Consider the following 22629-nt stretch of genomic DNA (forward strand, 5'->3'; position numbering starts at 1 on the left):
GGAGGCTGCAGTGATCCGAGATCGTGCCACTGCACTCCAACCTGGGTAACAAAGTGAGACTCTGTCTTAGAAAAAGAAAAAGAAAAAGAAAAAAGAAATATATCAGGGAATAGAGCTCACAAAGATTCTTATACTGTGTGGAGATCAACAGTAAGTCATCAACATAAAAAAGCAAGTAAATATAAAGTTTATCGGAAGGAGATGTGCTATGGAATTTAAAAAGGGTATAGTAGGGGTAAGGGTTACAGGAGTGCTGAGGGTGAGTTGCAATATTGAGAAGGTGGTCAGAGTGGACCTCATGGGGAAGGTGAAATCTAAGCGAAGACTTAAAGGAGGGAATACCCAGGCACCACCACAGAGAGACAGCAAGCACTCCTGTTTGTCTGTGTCCCTTCTCCCCAGGATCTAGTCAAATACCTTACACATAGCAGTGGCTTAATTAATCTTTCTTGATATGAATTACGTTGAAGATGACCACATATTTCTTCAGCATATGGCGAATGGCTTTTTCCAATCTATCTTTCCAAGAAAAGATAGATCTTTTTACCCTCGTTGTATCTCTCTTTTCTTTCCTCCCTCCTTCACTATCCTCTCACTCTTCAGTCCATTGTGATCTGGATTCTGTCTTGATCACTCCAGTGAAGTGTCACTATTTTTGCCTTGGCCAAGCTATGGCTGTGAAGAAAATGCTAGAGTTGCTGCGATTTTTCTACTAGCAGCCAAGTGAGAGTGCTAATGCCACTGTGGGAGTGCAAACAGACCTTTCCTCATTCTAGTGGCCCCCTCATGCCGGGTGCCAGCCACCTAGACCACCAGGACACATTCTCTCTCCTCCTGTCATAGAATCCCTGGCAGAGAGCAAGAAGAAACTTACTTTCCTCGGCAGCCAGAGGGGGTAAGATGCTAACTTCCTTTATTCAAGGGGGAAATTGATTTGATTGACAGACTAGAGAGAGCTGCTTCTCATTTAACCCACCAAAAGATATTATATGGCTTTAAGCCGTGTTCAGGAGCACGAGAAGGTAATAAACTACGTGTATGAGCTCAGTTCTCCCGGGAGGGAGAGTTGCTGCCAAACCGACACTCAAATTGTTTCTTTCTTTTCTTTTGCAGGCCCTCTGTGCATGCCATGCTTAAAAGGTAATAAAAGGTAAGATTATAAAGAAGGAAGAGCCCTACCAAGGAAAAAAGGCTCTTTATTTGCTTTGCTGTTATGGTATTCTTCCCATTCCACTGGCGTCCAACACATATGTGGTAAGTGGCTGAATGGCAGTTACCTGAATGGCGGTAATAGAAGAATGAATGAAGGTTGCATGAATTAGGAAATGAATTTGCAATGTCCTCGATGTTGTTGTAGTCTTGTGATGGAAAGCAACCCATCTTCCTCTCAAGAGGTGTTTAGTTTGTTCTTAAAAACAGAGCTGCTACTTGGTCTATAAGTGCTACTGGGGTGTGGCAGCAACCTGGGGTTGGGAGTCTTGGGCTCTACCTTGATATGGGTCACATTAGATTGGCAGCCTATAGTTTATTTGCATTCACCACTGGTTTGTGTACACAACTGGGCACATTTTGGGAGCCACGTAAATATTCATGTATAAATTAGTCTCCCTATGCCTTTGATGCCTCAGTTTCCCCAGTTGTAAAATAATATATTACACTGGAAAGATCCTCTTCAAGCCTTCTCCCAATTATGCATGAAAATACTTTGGCAGGCCGGGAGTGGTGGCTCACGCCTGTAATCCCAGCACTTTGGGAGACTGAGGTGGGTGGATCATTTGAGGTCAGGAGTTCAAGACCAGCCTGGCCAACATGGTGAAACCCCATCTCTACTAAAAATACAAAAAAATTAGCCGGGTGTGGTGGCACATGCCTGTAGTCCCAGCTACTTGGGAGGCTGAGGTAGGAGAATCTCTTGAACCCGTGAAGCCGAGGTTGCAGTGAGTTGAGATCATGCTACTGTACTCCAGCCTGGGCACCAGAGGGAGACCAAGACTTACAACAACAACAACAACAACAAAACTGTGGCAGTATGCTGTTTACAAGAATGGGACCAGGCCTGTGGAGCTTTCTAACACCTTCAGGCACAGACTTTATAAACACTAGAGAGCATTACCTTGTCTTTCCTAGAAACTTCTAGGTGTTAGGAAGTCCTAGCAAGAGTCCTCAGGGGTCGTAATCATCATCTGCTGGTTGCTTATTCAGCAATAATAAGTAACACTGAGTGCTATGTAAATATCAAGCCCTTTCCTAGACGCTTATGCTTACTTCATTTAATCCTCACAACATGAGGCAGGTAAGTACTATTAGTATTCCCATCTTATAGATGAGAAAACTGAGCCCCAGAGAGATTACATTACTAAGTTTTCCAAGACTTACAGCTGACAAGTAGAAGAGCCAGGATATGAACCCAAGCAGTTAAGCTCCAGAAGTTCTCTTCTAGCCATTGAGTTGTACTGGTGGTTCTTTAGCAACTGCTAACAAAGTACGAGAGTTTTACAGGAATCTTGAGCAAGCTTTGCTGTTAAAGGAAATGTTCTACAGTTGTCTTTGTAATTTTTCTTGAAGAGATTCCAGTGGGAGAAAGTACATGGCTAGTAACAGTTCTATTCTTCTTGTTAAGGGCACAGGGCTGGGACATCATAGCAACGTTCTTCACTACATCATAAATCTACTTATGTTAATGTATGTAGCAGCCACTCTGAAACTCTGCATTTCTGCTTGTTAAAAAGGAGGTGAAAAATGACCAACAACACAAACTTCGAGAAACATATGCAAATAATACAGTTGTATTCAATCTCAACTTTTATTGTAGCTTCCCCATAAGCAATTCTGAGATTATAAATACAGTTGTCTCTCAGTATTGTCAGGAGATTGATTCCAGGACACCCATGGATACCAAAATCCACAGATGCTCAAGTCTCTGATATAAAATGGCATAGTGTTTGCATATAACCTACACACATCCTCTTGTATACTATAAATCATGTCTAGATAACTTATGATACCTAATACAATGTATATGCTATGTAAACAGTTGTTATACTGTATTTTTTCACTTGTATTCTTTTGATTGTTGTATTGTTAGTTTTAATTATTATTATTTTTCAAATATTTTCAACTCATAGTTGGCTGAATCCATCGATGTGGAACCATGGATACTGAGGGCCACCTGTCATTGCTTCCAGGTGACTGTTACTTGTTTAGCATCTTTCACTTTTCTCTTCCACTGCTCTTTTTTTTTTTTTTTTTTTTTTTTCAGACAGAGTCTCACTCTGCAGCCCAGGCTGGAGTGCAATGGCGCAATCTCGGCTCACTGCAACCTCCGCCTTCAGGACTCAAGCAGTTCTCCTGTCTCAGCCTCCCAAGCTGGGACTACAAGGGCCCACCACCACTCCTGGCTAATTTTTGTAATTTTAGTAGAAATAGGGTTTCACCATGTTGGCCAGGCTGGTCTCAAACTCCTGACCTCAGGTGATCCACCCACCTTGGCCTCCCAAAGTGCTGGGATTACAGGTGTGAGCCACCATGCCTGGCCTCCACTGCTCATTTTTTAAACCATCTAAATTTAAGAACAGTCCATGAATTACTGGAGTGGTTGCTTTTCTTGACAGATAATATAGCCATGGAAATTCCTTCTCAATCATTGTTCTGCTGACTAACTCAGGCCACCGTATTTACTATAGGCTAAGGACAATGGGAGTTACATGGAAGCCACAATGTCTGTCCTACTGGAGGTTTTCCATCCATTGGAGAAACAAGAATATGCACATGGATAATTAAAGGATAGGATGAAGTAGCATTTGGTATGTGTACCGGGGGTGGCACAGACACTATGCTCCACAAGAATGAGCTGATCATGGAGCTGGAGGGGTCAAGGAGAAAGTTGTAGAGGAGGGCAGCTTTACTCCTACTGACTGGGATGGAGAGGATTTTGATGGGTGTGGAGAAGCAAAATTGCATTTCTAGCCTCATGTGTTATTGAGGCAGCATAGTTCAGGGGCTCTAAGAAGTTTCTGGAACAAGGCTGCTTGGGTTTAGATCCTGGTTCTGCTACTTTTTAGCTGTAAATTTAAAGAAAAGTAGCAATTTGACTTCTCTGAGGTTTAGTTTTCTAATCTATAAGGAGGTAGAAGGAGGAAAAGAGAATTTCAGTCAGGGTCCCAATAGAAAACAGATCGTGTCCTCTAAACAGGATGATTTATTTACAAGTATTAGTGCAGTAACCTGGAGCAGGAGTGGTGAGGGAAGAGGATAGGATATTATTATTAGATCCTTAGGATTGAGTGGGAAAGAAGGGTCCCTAGGAGCAGTAAGCCTAGTGTGGAGGAAGCCACCTCTAAGGAACAGTCCCCTTTAGGCTGGGGTCAGAACCAGCCTAAAGGAGCAGAGGGTAGGAGCCAGGATAAGCAAACACCTTCATTGCTCCATTGCTCTGATTTTTTGCCTGGCTTCATCCCTCTTTCCCTATGAACCCAGGAGCCCAGTCAGGAAGCTACCATCTTGGGAAATGGATGAAACCATCCAGGTCAGGCTATCAGGATAAGAACCTGGAAGAGAACAGAAGAGTCTGGATCTAGAGAGGCAGACAGAAAATGACCCAAGAGGGAACAGCAGAATGCAAATAATGTCTTTTGTTAAGGAAAGGCTTGCTGCTTGACTTTAAGGCAGAGGGACAATCAATGTTGGAGAGAGATGCGGTAGGTTGAGATCCTCTACTTCCCTGTTTGTCCCCTCCCCATGGTACTACACACTTTGTCCCCTCCCCATGGTACTACACACTTTCCTTGAGGCAACTGTCACCAGCCCTCAGGAACTTCTATCCTTCTACTGCAGGCAGCGGCGCCTGTCTACATCATTCTAGAGCTGCGTCCCCAGAACTACTTCAGCCTCCCTAGTAGCTGGAACTACAGGCATGCACCACCAGGTGTGACTAATTTTGTATTTTTTTTTGTAGAGACAGGATTTTACCACGTTGCCCAGGCTGGTCTCGAACTCCTGAGCTCAAGTGATCCACCTGTGTTGGCCTCACAAAGTGCTGATAGACTCTTCCTCCTTCCTTGCCTGTGGTTTTAAGGGCTGCCCTGATAACTGCAGCCTTGTTGGATTTTCTAGAAAGAAAGAGAGCTAGATTTGAAGCTGCTCCCTGAACCATAATCTCTGAGCTGTCATAGAGCCAGGCCATGGAACGCTCTGTTGCGGAAAAAAAGCTAATGTGCCTCATTACAGCCTGATGCAGAGATTCCCTCTGACAGACACATGCGGTAATGGCTTGGAATGAACACACTCCTACGAACAATTGGAAAAGAGACTTCGCATTGTTCTTTTAGCCCATAATTGGTTAGCTGTGAAAAAGAACTGTGTTGGTTGTACTACACATTTCCGCTCTGAACAATGCCTTTATTGGATCAACTTAAATATGAGGAATGAAGTACTTTGTGAAAAAGCAACCCAATGTCTGTATGTGGGTTTGAAAAACCAAGGTGTCCCTAGAGCCAAGGCTTTAGGGGGTGCTGCTCTATTCCCTAACAGTTGTGTATATGTTTGCCTTGCCATAAAGAGCTTGACCCTCTCTTTCTACATAATATTTTGGGGGGTAAAGGACTGTAGGGCTTGGGGACAAGCAGAAAATTACCCCTTAGTGATTGTCTCCATGAACAGATGCATTTGCCCCCTTCCCTTCGCTTCCGTCACAGACAGAGCTTCAGAGGAAGATACCCACCAAGGGAAAGCTCTCAATTACATCTGTCTGGAAGTTTTAATTCTTTTTTCTTCCAGGTGCTAGTTCTGAGCCACTAAGCCCCAAATCAGGGGTGGTACTGCTTCCTTAGGGAAACAATGACATGGCAAGACATTGTATTTCTTTCTAGAAAGTCATCCATTCATGCGCCTCTTATCCAAATTGTAGGCCACTTAGAAAGCTGGCTGCTTGCAAAGAGGCTGGATTTCAGCGTGGGAAGAGTGAATGGGCCTTATTTTCTGATGAACACAGATGATGTTGCAATTTGCCATCTTCAATCAACATCGTCAGGAGGCATCAGCAAAGGCCACCCACTAACTGTGTTTTTATAATAGAAATCTGAGATATGACAGTTCTCAAGGTCAGCTTTCTGTGTTTTTCCACAGTGTCCTTTACTTATAGGATGATCTCAGATGAATTTGAATTGGTCTTCAATTTTGCTTTTGGATGCACATAAAATAATTCCTTTTGAAACAATACCCTCATGATTAAAAAACCACTGCAGCTAAAAATATTTAAATCAGGAAGAATCCCAAATAAAGAACTTGGCAAAACACATAAGATATGACAAAATTTTTGCTGGCAGAATATAAAATAGATATCAAAAGACTAAACCACACATAAGGCACCATGAAGTGCTAGAGTTTTGCTTGGTATCGTTTTGCCCAAGATGTTTATACATCTCTGTGTAACTTCAGCTAATCATATAAATTCTTTGTTTCAGTTTGAAATCTGTTCAGGTTGACACCTCCACTTTTGCGTTGATTGTTTTTCTCCCATCTTCTGATCTGTCTGCCTTTTTTATTTCTAAAGAATAAATTATTGGCAGAGCATGGGCTTGAGAAGCAGGGTTTTGATTTTCTTTAGTTTTTTTTCTTCTTTTCCTCATCTTCCTGTGCTTATCTCTAGCAACCCCTGATCTTAAGCTCCAGGCCCAACTCAGATTCTCTCAATAAACGCTTCTTGTTTTAATTCCCTGTCACACTGATCTTTTCCTTTCCTCCCTCCTTCTTTTCCTCTCTATTTTTTTTTTTTCTTTCCCTAGATGTCCTCCATTTTACTGGTCAATTATAAATTATAAACTGACACATATCATAGGTGGATTGTTCTGCTTGGTGGGCAAAGTGGTCACAACAGATTTCATGACATCAACTTTTCCACTTAAAAGGGAAAGGCTTATCCTAAAACCAGGACCATTCTTTTCTTTTTGTCAAGACTTTCTCTGCCCAATTTCAATATGGGCAAAGGAAGTGTAAACAGTGATCATGGCTGTTGTCCTCTCTCTACCCATAACAAGGAAGCTTCACTCATGTTTTTGTTTGTTTGTTTGCTTGTTTTTTTTGAGATAGGATCTCAAAAGAAAACTCAGCCCAGCCTGAAGTCCAGTGGTGCAATCATGGCTCACTGCAGCCTCAATGTCCTGGACACAAGCCATTCTACCACTTCAGCCTCCCTAGTAGCTGGTACTACAGGCACGCGCCACCAGGTCTGACCAATTTTGTATTTTTTGTAGAGATAGGGTTTTGCCATGTTGCCCAGGATGGCCTTGAACTCCTGAACTCAAATGGTCTGCCTGCATTGGCCTTCCAAAGTGCTGAGAATATAGGCTTGAGCCACTGTGCCTAGCTTCACCAATGGGTTTTGAGGCTTTTGCGTAGACAGAGGTGATCCGTGACAGCATTGGGAGTTTCTATAGGAAGCATTGTTTGGGAGACCAGAGGCCAGGAGCGTGCCAGGGTGTAGCAAGGGGTTCGTCTCACTATCTTTATTCCATTCAGTGCCAGTGTCCCCCAGAGTAGTGAGAGCTGTGAACATCTCCAGGGCATCTGTCCAGGGAGAGCTCTCCTTCCTTTCTCAGACCTCACCACCCTCTGACTCTCTACTTCCTGGCAGCTTCTGTATCGTTCTTAACGTGGGTGTGATCCCATGGTTGAGGTTTAGGGGTTTTTAGATCCCTAGATCTCACAGGGGCTGCTGTCACCTAGGAGCAGCAACGTTTTAGAATATTTTCCCTTTAGCAAAATTTATTCAGTATCCTTCCCCTATTTTTTCTTTCCCAGGGAAATAACTCTAATGTTACAACAGTAAGTCATCAGTTTCTATCTAGACCTGACTAGGTTCCTCCTTCCTGTGATTTCATGTCTTACTTTTTCTGAGTGCTCAACCCCAGTAATTTTCTATTTCAAACTCCCATAGAGGATACTAGGTCTCCCTGAGAGTAGGCACTGCTTCTTGTTCTTTGTGAATCCCCAGAAGTGAGCAGAGGGCATGCCACCTGACTGGAACTCCATAATACCTTCTGGAATTCACCATGCACTGATAGTGCAACTCTTTTTTTCTCACATCAATACGTTTTGCTTTTCAACTAGACTGCAACTCCCCAAGACCATTGCACCATGTAACCACCGCAGAGTGTGCTGTTCTTTGCATGGAGTTAGGTGCTTATTATAGACTTCTTTTGATAATGATGACCAAACATCACAGATGTTTTACTGAAATCTTTTACTGTGTCAGAATGTGTGATGGGCACATAGGATAAAACATGAAAAAAAAAAACCCTGTTCTTTAGGAAGTCTAATTATAGCATCATCATAATAGCAATCTAGTTTTACTTACTAGATCCATGGGGTCTGGCAGAGATACTAATCTTAATCAAATACCCATTGATTTAATCACCATTACGTAGACCTGATTTTGGAAGCACAGTACCATATTGTCATCTGATTACCTGGCATGTTCATGTAAGGCTGGGTTTGAATTAATTGTTTTTGAGCTGCCATGAGTCATGCCAATGAGCTGCATGCACTATTTCGTATTTAGTATCTTGCCCATGTAAATTCAAACCAACTGTCAACACTAGCTCTGGACAGAGAGAAAGGATATGTATTTGACACATTACTAGTTCTCAAGGGCTCACAACTGGGACTCACATAAACACTGCTTACCCCTACTACGAGGCAGAATGCTACATTCAAGAATAGAGATAAAAACATAGCATTACCAGAGTGATTAATTTTGACTGCAGTGATTCTGGCAGACTTCACAAATAAATTGACATTTGAGTTGGCCCTTGATATTGGATTTTGACAGGCAGAGATGGAAGGAAAGAGCAACCCAGGCAGGTGAAACAGGATGAAAAAAGGCACGGAAGTGTGAAAGTTTCTTCCGTAAATAATCAGTGGAGGCAGAATACTTGGGCATGGTTTGAATATAGATTTTCTAGGGCTGCAAATGACCCAAATCAGGGGCTGCCCTCGCATTTTCCAGGTCAAATTAGGCCACTGGCCAAGATTTGTGTGGCCTACCACAAGGTTTTACATTTTTCTGACTTGCTGCCAACATTTAAAAATCAGGAGATTTCACAGACACATTTAGATTTCTGGCTGCTCTTGAAGAAAATCTAACAATAGAGGGTCTGCATTTCCTCAAGGCAGCAGCTGGCTGGCACTGAGTAATGGCTGCTCTTTTTAAACAGGCAAGAGCTCTTCAGCTTGCAACCATCCTAACTGGCCTCAGTCAAATGACACAGGCAGGTATTTGAATTTGTGCCCTCTGACCTAAAAGCTTTACTGACTCCTGCGTGCTGGGAGAGGTGGTGTTGATTTCAGGGAGCTTTATGCAGTAGTTGACTTAAACACACATCTGGATGACTCTTGGGAATTGGCAGACTCTTCAAGGAAGAAAAAGTATCAGGAAGTCATCCCAGCTGCTGCTCTGAGGAATCTTGCTTGTCTAATTAGATCTTAGACTGGCACACCTGGTGGATTTTTAGAGGCAGGGAATAATGACCCTCACAGTTTAAAAGATCTCTTTCCATGGCAACCCACAATGCTTTAAGTCAATTTGAGAGCTTGTTAGCATCACGTCTCTAGTTTATCTTTCCCTTATAAGTGAGTTTTCTTTCCGAATTGCAGACTGGTGACATGCCAACAAGAATCAAAATTCACTTTCAGAACAAAGGAGGAAATGTGTATGTGTTTTTTCTCTTTCATTTCCTTTGTTCAGCTCTTATGCCAATCAGATGTTCCTACTTCTTGGACCTTTGTGAGCCAACCTTTTATTTCCCTTTTTCTCATGGAAAAGTGTACTTTGATTGCACTGGTGCTTATGAACCAATGCAGGATTTTTTTTTTCTTTTTTCTTTTTTTCAAGACATCTTGCTCTGTTACTCAGGCTGGAGTGCTGGAGTGCAGTGGCTTAATCTCAGCACATTGCAGCCTCTGTCCCCCCGGGTTCAAGTGATTCTCCTGCCTCAGCCTCCTGAGTAGCTGGGACTACAGGCACGCACCACCTTACCCAGCTAATTTTTGTATTTTTAGCAGAGATGGGGTTTTGTCATGTTAGCCAGGTTGGTCTCAAACTCCTGACCCTAAGTGATCCATCTGCTTCGGCCTCCCAAAGTGCTGGGATTACAGGCATAAGCCACTGTGCCTGACTAACGCAGGACTTTTAATACAAATGCATGTGAAGGCCCTTAAATGCAAACACACAGAAATATACATAACAAAATGCACTTGTTTGTGTACTGTGTACACACAGAGACCTGTGAGCTCTTGCTCATATACAAACTCACTGTGTGCCTGATGCCTATTAGGATTGAGAGATTCCTAACTGACATAACCTTCTTTTCAGAAGAATAAAATAGAAGGTTACTGAGTCTGCGAGCTAATCTGTCTAATTAGATGCCTCTGAGCAAAATGCATAAAATTTGCAAGAATTATCTTAACATGCAAATAATAGGATACAGGGAGGAAAACCCAAGAAAATTTGCATTTTGATGGGGGTGGGGTAAGTTTGGGGGCTATCATATAGAAGATCCTTTATGTTTTGGGACTCAGTTCAAGAGGAGCTGCAGTGGGCCGACTAACAGCCCATATATCCCTGGACTCTGCAAGCAGTTACTCCAAGTCTTGTCTGCAGACTGTACAGTGGAACAGCCATCCAGCCCCAGCTGGGGAAGCTTCATTAAGGCAGTGCGAAGTAATCAGTTTCAGTCCTGGCCTCTGGCTGGCTTGAAGGACGATCCCTTCTTAGCTGTAGGTGGCACTGTTGTATCTATTGTAAGAAGCGCTGTACTTTGGCTAGCTACGTCACTGCTATTTAAAATGGAGGAAAAAGAGAGAGAGAAAAAAAATCCAACTCCTTCTCCCTCCCGTCCCCCTCCATCTCCTAATATGCACTGCACACCCTACCTGGGCACACCTCCTCCATGCCACCCAGTGGACATTATATGTTGTTTAACCTTATACGTTTTGTTTAAAATCAGTGGTTCTCTTAGGCCCTTTGCAGTGTATGTGCAATTTAGCTCTGGGATGATTCATTTGAAGCTCAGCTGCCTAAGATGATACTTGCTTCGCCCCATTCTCCTTCCCTCAACCCTCCCTATTCTTCCTTTCCCTGCTATAACTGACATTCACATAGTGATGGGTGATATTGGAAGATGGACTGGGGAATAGTCTGTGCCTTGGACTCTGGGAGAGGCACTGGTTAGTAATAGAAACAAAAACTACAGGAGCTGAGTGGCAGTGTGTGCTGGGGAGATGGCAGACTGACAGAAATGGGAGCATGGGAAGAGAGCCGACTGTTGCTTCTCCCATTTCATTCTTTCTGGCAGTCCAGAAAACTGGGTTCCCCCGGGTTGACAGGTTTGGGCCAAATATGAGAATTATATTCTGACATCTAGTTAGAGGTAGTGAGGTTGAAGTGATGGAAGAAGAACCACTCCGGAGTGCCTCAGCTTCCCCACTGCTGAGATGGAACGTTGTACCGACTCATCAGGCAAAGCCTTATGGACAATATTAAAAGGATGTGTATGGGAAAAAAAAGTGATAGGTTCAGGAGATAGAAGCTAATTCTCAAAACATCATAGTATATAATGAATAGACAGAAAAAATACAAGAAAAATAGGTAATATTTGGATAGCAATTTAAAGTTTGCAAAGTTCCCCCACCCTCGATATGAAGCATCTTATTTCCTCTCTTAGCATTGCTATCGCTGTTGCACATAGGAAGGCACTGGGTCCATTCAGTGATTTGTTCAAGGTCATAGAGGGAGAAGCAGAGTCAGTTTCTAAAACTAGGTTGTCTAACTCCAAGTTCTGCCATCTCTAGGTATTTGTTTTATTTTTTATTCCCAAATAAATACTGCAGTTGAGAAGCAATACCCAAGTCTAAAAAGTCAATGTTTGATTCTTGCCACCCAAGAATCAAATCAAGATATTATGCTTAAAGCAAAGCAATAAAAAGAGGCATCTAGTCTTTTTTCATTTGTTTGTTTTTAATGAAAATTCTGACTTTACATTGACTTCAGAAGCAATGACCTTAGGGTATCCTCTCTGTTCCTTTGTTAATTTTGCTGTAGTTTCTTTAGCTTATCATTTTATCTCTTTGAGCCTCTGTAGTATCCTCTGTAAAATAGGTTGAATAAACTTTTTCTAAGCTTTGAGCATCTAGGGAAAATAAATTAATGCTTTATGTGTCACTCAGGGTTCTTTGAATGAAAATTCAAGATAAGCATTAGTTTTATCATTGTTTTAATAGCAGTCTATTAAGCCAAAACCTTAGGGAATCATGTAAGAATATATGATTTCCTCTGCCTGATTACATCTTTATCTGTGAGTTTTGTAAAAGTTTATAATGGATGAAATAGTACTTAACAGCTTCATAAACCAAACTGTTTTGCACGTTTAAATGGTCTTCACTGTTATTATCTTAACTAATGAATTTTGCCAGGCACCTCTGTTATAGCTGTATGATTTATAAAGATTATATTTACTTTTTCTCCTTATAAGAACCTAATGAGACCAAATTGGTTGCATGTAATCAGACACTGGCCTTTTTCATCTCTTTGGGTTTTATTTACGAAAGCTTATTAGAGCAAACGTACTGAGTAATATGCAGCGATAGCTAGGTTTTGCTTAATGATCCCAAACAGCCAACATGGAATTCAGATAATGAAATGACAGGCTGATTACAAATGCGAGGAGAAAAGTAAATGCACTCAGGGCCCATTTCTACAATCCTTACCTAGGCAGAACACCCATTAACATGTTTCAACCTAAGAACACATACTTCTACAGAGGCCTAAGATGAGACTGTAACATATATCTCAGGAACGGAGGGTTGAGTTGTTTCCCAGCAGGGCAGGATTGGGCTGAAGTACTATGTACAAGTGGTTTGTGTGGTGTGATGATGCAATGGCACCAAAGGTTTGATGAGCCCCAGTTCATGAAGGCAAACTGCAGGAGATAGTTCATGGAGCTTGCATTCAACAGCCACTACTAAAATAAATAATAATTTGGACTAACACGAGTATTTTCCCTCTTAGAATCTCTTTTAGTGCCAATACCTAATACAATCTGGATTGATATTATCCAAGTTAGAATTAATTACATGACAATCCTCTCTCAAAGATACAAGCAGAGTACATTAAGACATTGCTGGACTGTCTTAGTCCATTTTGTGTTGCTATAATGGAATACCTGAGACTGGGTAATTTATAAAGAAAAGAGGTTTATTTAGCTCATGGTTCTTGCAGGCTAGGAAAGTATGAGAAGCATGGTGCCAGAATCTGCTTGGCTTCTGTTGAGGGCTTTTGTGTTGCTCCATAACATGGGGGAGAAGGTCAAATGAGAAGCAGACATGTGTAAAGAAGCAAAATCATAGGGGGATTCTGCTTTTATAAGAACCTACTTCTGAAGGAACACTCCGGCAGGAACTAATCCAGCCTTGTGAGAGCAAGAACTCACTCAACTACTGCAAGAATGGCTCAAAGCCATTCATGAGGGATCTGTCTTCATGACCCAAACAGGTCCCAGCAGGCCCTGCCTCTCAACAGTGTCATATTGGTGATCAAATTTCAACATGGGCGTGGGTGGGGACAAACTCAAACCACAGCATAAACCAAGTCCCTAACTTCAGTGCTGTTATGGCTTTACCTGTTGGAAGCTCTTAATCCACAATCTCTTCTTCCTTTCCTTACTGTGATGTTCCCTTCATTTTAATAAAGCAAAGATTTACTGTACTTTTAGCAGTAGAACATGGAGGAGATTTTTTCTGATTTGACTTAGAAGGCCCTGAAGGATGAGGGACAGCCTTATTGTTTTCCCAGATGTCACTCTTAAATAATTCCATTGTTCTGTAATATTTGACTTTGTAATGACTTAGCCATTCATAAAACTTTCCGAAGTCATGTTTGAACCCATTTATACATTTATATCCTCTCTGTACCACCTGCTGGTATAATGCATTTGTTAAGTTTATTACCCTTTGGGTGAACAACTTCCTCTATAAAGTTTCAAAGGGTGACCTCTCATACTAGTATTTTGAGATTTGGTGAATAAATCAAAAGAGAATAAATCAAAACCTTATTCATTTTATTGAAGCTTTTGTAGTTTAAGACGATATTCCCAATCTGGTCTTGACATTTACAGGCAACTGATACCTCCAGACCTTGGACTTCCAGTTGTTTTGTGTAACATTCTCTGCAGAATATCCCACTAGGAGAACACTATATGGGGATTTTCTTATCCAGGCCCTGTTCTTTATGTTTGTTTCCTTCATCTAGACTAGACTGCACTAGTCTAGAATAACCTAAAGTAGATGGGGAAAACAATTATGGGATTAGAGAATGCTACAGGCCACTGTTATTGTAGAACGAAGAAAGTCAAGCTCAAAGAATTAAGTTGATTTGCTCAAGATCATATTGCTAGTTAAAAAGAGACTTGGATTAGAACTGTACTCTCAGATAGATATTCTTTCCAAGGACTTGCTAAAGGTCAAACTGCTAACTATTTTTTTGTTATCCTCATGTGGTCAAAAGTTCCCATTCACAAAAAGTATTGCGATTAGAATCTTGAAGTAGGCTGTTGTTTCTCCAGTGCTCCCTCATTCCCCACTGTGTCTTTCATTCTGGTGAACGTGTTCTTGGTCACTCTTGCCAGAGACCCAGTGTCTTGGTGCTACTTCCTACCTGCCTATGGCTCACCATGTCCACCATGGTGACCTTTATGATCTGCGCTTCCGGCAGTCCCCATTTGACTTCTCTGCTACTTGCTCCTCTCCTCAATTCCATTAACCCACCATATGGCCCCTACATCAAGACCTCCTACTCTGGTTTCACTACCATGGCCTTGATAGCCTAAGGACAACAGTCAAACTGGATGTACCATTCCCAGCGGAGATCCCCAGGATTTCAGATTCTTAAATGCTTTTATGCTCTCTCCTTTTCTTATTAAAATCAAACAAAGAGTAAATGTAAGGGCTGCGTGTGGTGGCTCACTCCTGTAATCTCAGCACTTTGGGAGGCTAAGGTGGGAGCATCACTCGAGGCCAGGAGTTTGAGACCAGCCTGGGCAACGTAACATAGTGTGACCCCATCTGTACCAAAATATATACATATGTATTAGCCAGGTGTGGTGGCATGTGCCTGTAGTCCCAGCTACTCAGGAGGCTGAGGTAGGAGCATTGCCTTAGTATTGCTTGAACCCAGGAATTTGAAGCTGTAGTGAGCTATGGTCACACTACTGTATTCCAGCCTAGGCAACAGAGTGAGATCCTTTCTCTCAAAAAAAAAAAGGTAAATGTTGAAAATGTTGTAGATCTCCAGGAATCATGATCAGTCTAGGAGGAAGATTAGATCTTTTCTTTTCACTTTCCATTGCTTTCTGGTGTTGGTCTGGTCTGGACTTATCTTTTGCATAGAGGAGACAGTGCCATCATTTTGATGATGTCTTTTCCTCCCAAAGGAATGCATGGGGTTTGAAAATGACCATCCATATGACAAGACAAGAGCACTCAAGGAAGGAGAATGCAGAAAACAGAGAAAAGGAAAGGACTACAGAAGGCTGGCTTTTCCTGGTACCACCTTATATTTCTCCTCCCAGTTTTTTTCTCATTTTGTTTTGTTTCATAGCTTTTAAATCTCTTTTCTGTGTTTCTCCTTTTCTTCTTACTGTAATACCTTCCTAGGCACATTTCTTCTTGAGCCGAAACACAATATTTCTGGGTTATACTGTCCCAGAGAAGTTTCTCCTGGTGAACCCCCTCCAATTCTCCACCAATTTTAGCTGTCTTGATATGTTCTTCCCATTTGCCAGTACTGTTTGGGATTTTGAATTTGAGTCAAACATTTATACCTTTTGCATTTAGAGTATATAAGATGTTATTTCAGGGCTTGGTGTCCTATTATTTTCATCTGAAGCATTGGAGCCTAAAAGAATTTATTCTCTAAACTTCTTTATCCACATTTATGAGCATCTTGCAATAACAATGGTAGATGTTATCATTTTTATGTTACTTTGTAGATTGCAAAATGCATCTGCAGGCTTGCCTCATGTAGCTGCTTGACTTGCCTGCTCTGTGTAAAAGTTCCAAGTATCTATCAGATGGTTCTATCTCTCTTCTTTTGTAAGCTCATGGCTAGAGATGCCATTAATTCCTTCCACCCTGTTGTCTAGAAATACTCTGCACACAACAGACCCTCAATTTTCTGGATAGGTTTATAAATCTCAGTTGTTAATTCAAATGTCCCCACTACAGATTTATTCTAATTTAAGAAAACCCAACACAAAACACTAGAATTTACAGACACATATATTATTTGTATTACACAATGATTTATCACAGGACTTTCTCTAATAGCAAACTTCTTTAGTGTATTCAAGCTATTTTTATTTTAGAAGGCAATTTAATTTGTATGGAAAAATGCATGAACTGGAGTCAGTCGCATTGATTGGATGTAATAAGAACACTTGATTCTTAGAGACAAATGGCCTGGTAGTATGTCTTGTGATCATATAGTTATGTCATACATGAAGGTGACTTTGAGAGTATTATGAATGGTAAGATCTCAATTTACAGAAATGAAAAGTATGTAAGGATGGATAATATAGAAGGAAGGAACAGTATTCTCCTGGGTTTCAGTCCAGAGCCTAAAATCTAGAATCTATCCTAAAATGGATACATTGGAAAAGAATTGCCGACACGCACACACACACACACGCACACACACACACACACACACACACACACACACACACACAATTCTACCCTCCTCTCCTCTACCCCCACTTTTTCAGGTAGGAAGAGGGCAGCCCCGGAATCATGGTGACTTAACTTGAGGACCTTGCTCAACCCTGCTCGGATCACTTCCTAGTCTTCGTGAGACTCCATCTTTGCCTCAATGGGTTTCACTTTCACTGTGACCAAGCCACACCCATTCCCCAGGGCTGGACAAGGAAGCTGTCAGGCCTTCCTGAGCCGGCCCAGCTCCTGGTTCAGCTCAGCCATGTGGAACCCTCCACGACTCACTTTCCTCTAACTGAAACAGCCAACCTCTCAGTCCCCTCATTCTCTCTCTCCCACTCTTGAAAGCCAATTTCCTGCTTCAATCTTATTCTTATGAATAGAAACACGAGCTTGCATGGAGAATGAGAAACTACTGTATCATAGGAAGCAATCACACAGAACACAAAAAGCCATTCAAAGTAATTAAACTACTCCCATCCCCTTTTCTATATTTCTTTTCAGCTCGGCACTGATGGGCTGTTTATCTTTGCCACCACAACTGTGGCAGCGGCAGAGGAAACAGCAAGCCATTTTCTGCAAGGGCACATGCCGAGAGGGCAGAATTAAGACAAACACTTTCATTCTTGGCTGCCAAAGCATTTTAGCTTCTGAAAAGCAAGGGAAGCAACACCATCGCCCTGTGAAGAAATAAATAAATAAAGGCCCGGTGGCAAGAGAAGCTTCTGGGTGATTTTCCACTTGTCAGAGGAAAAGGGCGATGGGGCCAGTGAGGATAGTGGTGAGAGGGAAGGGGGCGCTCATTATCTTCCAGCCCCTGGAAGCTTTTGTTCTCTTCAGCTGTGCTAAGGAGGCTGCAGCTCTGCTCCCAGCTGTGCAAAATCTTGCAAGCGATCTAAGAAGAATGTCTGAGACCAGCAATGTGACTCCAGCAGGCATCACTCCAGGGAGATGACAGCTGGGCAAGAAAGTAGAGCCCCCAGATTCCCAGTTAGCAATACTGAGCTAACAGGGCTCTCCATGTTAATACCTGCATGGATGCTTTTCTAGTACAGCTGCTGAAAGAGACTGCTGAGAGGTTTGCCTGAGGGCTGTTTGCAGTTTTTTCCCTTTTGTCCTGGCTCCAGACTGTCCATAGCAGCTGCTGCACCTTGGAGAGCATCATGGGGGAGTTTATAGTTGGAGAAAAAGGGAGGATCTCAGAGTGGCTCAGTCCCATCTACTGCTCAATATCACAAACACATCTTGAATGTGTTTGTTCTGTTGTGAAAATCAATGCTTCTTCAGAATAGCTGGTGTTGGGACTTCAGTAAGAGAGCTTGAGGAAGTTTGCCTAAAGTAGGGCTTCTGGGCTGTCAGTAAGTCAGGCAGTCAGTCCACAGCTCTTTCTAGGTGGAAACTGAGAGGTATTACAAAGGACCTACATGAAAAACCTAACAGCTGGTTCTCTGTGGAGAAGGCTGGACTGCTTAGAAACATACACCCCTTAGAGGTGGACTCTCACCTGCTACTACTGCAGTCTACCAGACCTGCTGCTACCTTTTTTGGGGTTTCAAGCAACTTTCCATCTAATAGACAACCTAACCCAGCTTGAAGATTTTTGCAGAGGTTGGTCCATAAAATGCCAAATCAAGCTACATGGACCATCTCAGGTTTATTTGAGGACTAAGTAGCTTGCATTCCACTCCTGGGGGCTGCCCCACTCTCCACTGCACCCATAGATTTACCACGGTAGATTTAACTTCCTGGTTGAGGAAAACACCAGTTTCAGAGTAGCCCCAGAAGCCCTGCCTCCTCTCCCTCCCCAGTCCCCGTGGTCTCGCAGGGAGCTGCCTGTTTGATTTAATCTGGGGAGCTGGCACCTCTCCCATTCCCTACTGTCAGGCTTGCACTGTTCAGCATTCTTGTTTTTGCATCTGTCATTATCTTTTGTATGCAAAGAGGTTTAATGTGCAATAAATGTAAATGGCCAGTGTATATTCTGTGTTTTATTAACTTCCATTTGAGCCTGTTGTCAGTGACTACTCTGCCTTGCCAGGATTCATCAGCAAGACCCCCGGTACTTGGTTTCTGCAACCGCCCATTGGGTTCCTCTTGCCTACTTCCCAGACAGAGTAGATTTATCAAGACAGGGGAATTGCAATAGAGAAAGAGTTTTACACATGTAGAGCTGGCTAAATGGAAGACTGGAGTTTTATTATTACTTAGATCAGCTTCCTCCAAAATTTGGAGGCTAGAGTTTTTCAAAGATAGTTTGGGGAGGGAGTTGGCTAGGGAATTGGTGCTGGTGATTGGTTGGAAGTGCAATCATGGGGTTGTGGAAAATGGTTGTCGTGCACTGAATCTGCTTCTGGGTGGGGCCACAAGACAGGTTTTTGAGTCCTGGTTGGGGCCATTCATCATTAGAAATGCAAAACCCCAGAAAGACATTTCAAGTGGCCAGTCATAGGTTCTGCAATTGTGATGTTATCTGCAGGAGTAACTGGGGAAGCTGCAAACCTTGTGGCCTCCAGAGTAATGGCTGGTAATTATTTAAGTCTATACCTTAGCATAATTCAGGCTCCTCATCCTCCTAACCTGGTGGTCTCTCATTAGCTTTATAAACAGTTTAGTTTTTGGGAAGGGCTATTGTTTAAACTATAAACTAAATGTCCCCCAAAGTTAACTTGGTCCAAGTCCAGGAATGAGGCAGTTTAGAGGTTAAAGACAAGATGGGGGTAGATTAGATCAGATCTATTTCACGGTCATAATTTTCTTTCTACTATAATTTTTGCAAAGCTGGTTTCATTTCCTTTGCTTGCCCTGTCTCATTTCCAAAAGCTGCTTTGCCCAAGTTCTATTTCTGCAAAGCCTACTGTGCCCTCCTCTAGCTTTCAGGGTGAAGGGTACACACACACTTTCCATGACACAGTCTTTCTGGGATGGTTTACTTCAACCATTACCCAGACTTGACCTATCTTATGTGTGACTGTGACGCCAGGTGGAGAACTACTGAAACTATTTCCTAAATTTAGGTAAAATCAAATGTTGCTACCTAGACATGAACATCAATCTTTTCTCCCCTACTTAAATATTTTTCAAAGATCCAGTCTTGTAATAATTTCACCCGCTTTGCGAAAGTGTTCAATATGCTAAGTAAAAATGATAATTCAATTTATTCTCTCAGTAGGAATCCTTGTAAGGTACAGGGGAGATGGGGTAATGCCTACCGAAAAAGAAATTGAGTCTGTGGGGTAATGGCAAAAGATCTTGGGATTCTTGACTCTCAGGGCAAGTGCATTGACACTCAAATGTCATTGGGTTTAATGTGCCTCGTTAAGTACTTACCTGACTACTTAGGATTGACTCAAGTAATGTGGAGACATTTTAATTCTGACTTTTGGGTGAGAATTCAGAGTAGCACATTCACGGAAAATGTATTTTTATAATATCCCATAAGAGGCTTACCCAGTAAACATTTCTAATTTGAGAACCAGAGAACAGTTGCAAGTCAGACACTGGGGTGGATGGGGGAAGCACTGTACTGAAAGAGTGCAGCCATCACAATCATGGAGGGTTGGCAATAACTATGACTGCTCCAAGGCTGCCAGTATACACTAGGGGACATGCTGGTATATGCTAGGGGACACGGAGAATTCACTGCCACAGAGTGCAAATGTCTTCCTTCCCAGACCTGGCATGGCTTCAAGTAAGGGATTTCAAGTATTCCTGGGTGGATTCCTTTATCTGCTAATGTATAAGTGATTCTGAACTTTTCTGAGTGAATGTTAAGGAGGGAAAATGGGTTAGAGATATCAGAAGTGTATGCAGTGCTACAAACTTCCACCATTGCTGCCTTAAAAATACTGCGGCCCTCACTGTGGTACTTTCCAACTCACAACTCAAGTAAGTACACACAGAGTAATGGAGTTCCTGCTTCAGAATTGACCAAAAAGCAACAAAAAAACAACGAAAAAAACCCCACACGTTTAATATTGAGATATAAATCACGTAGTGTATTAGCCTGTTCTCATGCTGCTAATAGAGACATACCCAAGACTGGGTAATTTATAAAGAGAAGAGGTTTAATGGAATCACAGTTCCACATGGCTGGGGAGGCCTCACAATCATGGCGGATGGCAAGGAGAAGCAAACTCATGTCTTACATGGATGGTGGCAGGGAAGAGAAGAGAACTTGTACAGGGGAACTCCCCTTTATAAAACCATCAGATCTCATGAGACTTACTCACTATCATGAGAACAGCATGGGAAAGACCTGCCCTCATGATTCAATTACCTCTCCCTGGGTCTCTCCCATGACCCATGGGAATTGTGGGAGCTACAATTCAAGATGAGATTGAGGTGAGGACACAGCCAAACCACATCACATAGCATATACATTGCAACCATTTAAAGTATACAATTAGTTGGTTTTTAGTATACTCACAGAGTTGGGCAACCATTATCCAGCAATTCTAGAACATTTTCATTTGCTACTTGTATCTGGTAGCAGTTACTCCTCAGCCCTTGGCAACTGCTAATCTATTTTCGGTCTCTATAGATTTGCCTATTCTAGACATTTCATATAAATAAAAAAATTTAATATGCAGTCTTTTCTGACTGATTTCTTTTACTTAGCATAATGTTTTCAGGGTTCATTCGTGCTGCAGCACATATTGATACTTCATTCTTTTTATTGCCAAATATTCTATATAATGGATAAACATTTTATTTATCCATTTATCAGTTGGTGGACACTTGGTTTGTTTACACTTTTTGGCTATCATAAAAATGCTACTATGGGGCAAGCATGGTGGCTCACACCTGTAATCTCAGCACTTTGGGAGCCTGAGGTGGGAGGATTGCTTAAGACCAGAAGTTTGAGACCAGCCTGGGCAACATAGCAATACCCCTGTTTCTACAAAAAAATAATAATAATACAAAGTAAAAATAAAAATATAATGATTCTACTATAAATATTTATGTACAAGATTTTGTAGGGACGTGTGTTTCCATATCTATTGGGTATATGCCTAGGAGTGAAATTACTGGTTCAAATAGTAACTCTAGCATTTTGAGAACTGCCAAACTGTTTATCAAAGTAACTGTACTACATTTCATTTTTATCAGTAATTCATGAGGGTTCCAGTTTCTTCACATCTCACCCATGATTTTTTTTTTCTTTTTGTTTTTCTTTTTTGAGATGGAGTCTCACTCTGTCACCTAGGCTGGAGTGTAGTGGCGCGATCGCGGCTCACTGTAACCTCCTCCTGCTGGGTTCAAGCGATTCTATGCCTCAGCCTCCCGAGTAGCACCAGAGGTGCACCATCATGTCTGGCTAATTTTTGTATTTTTAGCAGAGATGGGGTTTCACAATGCTGGCCAGGGTGGTCTCGAACTCCTGACCTCAAGTAATGCACCCGCCTCAGCCTCCCAAAGTGCTGGGATTACAGGCGTGAGCCACGGCACCTGGTCTAATACTTGTTACTGTCTGTCTTCTTTGTCCTAGCCATTTTTGTGGACATCAAGTGACACTGCTCTGTGGTTTTCATTTACATTCCTCTAATGGCTAATGATGCCAAGCATCTTTTCATGCGCTTATTCATTTGTGTGTTTGCTTTTGAGAAGTGTTTCTTTAGATTGTCTATTTTAAAATTGGATTATCTTTCTATTGCTGAGTTGTAAGAGTTCTTTACATGTTCTGGATAAAGTTCCTTATGTAAAAGGTTTGCAAATATTTTCTCCCATTCTGAGGTTGGATTTTGCACTTTCTTAAGGATATTATTTCTAGCATGAAGGCTTTTAAATTTTAATAAAGCTCAATCTATCTTTTTTTTTCTTTGTTTCTTGTGCTTTGGGTGATGTATTCCAGAGATAACATTATAGTAT

The 22629-nt window shown here is 41.9% G+C and overlaps 1 long non-coding RNA gene across 1 annotated transcript; it reads left to right on the forward strand.

Annotated features, from left to right (window-relative positions):
• The first annotated feature begins 1119 nt into the window (after positions 1-1119).
• On the forward strand, positions 1120-15588 carry LOC108518528 (uncharacterized). Its single transcript, XR_001882385.1, has 3 exons — positions 1120-1254; positions 3126-3185; positions 15483-15588. It is a non-coding gene; the product is annotated as an uncharacterized LOC108518528 (long non-coding RNA).
• Positions 15589-22629: the final 7041 nt, after the last annotated feature.

This window comes from Rhinopithecus bieti, unplaced genomic scaffold, assembly GCF_001698545.2.
Source record: "Rhinopithecus bieti isolate Rb0 unplaced genomic scaffold, ASM169854v2 scaffold_2077, whole genome shotgun sequence".
Lineage (NCBI taxonomy): Eukaryota > Metazoa > Chordata > Mammalia > Primates > Cercopithecidae > Rhinopithecus > Rhinopithecus bieti.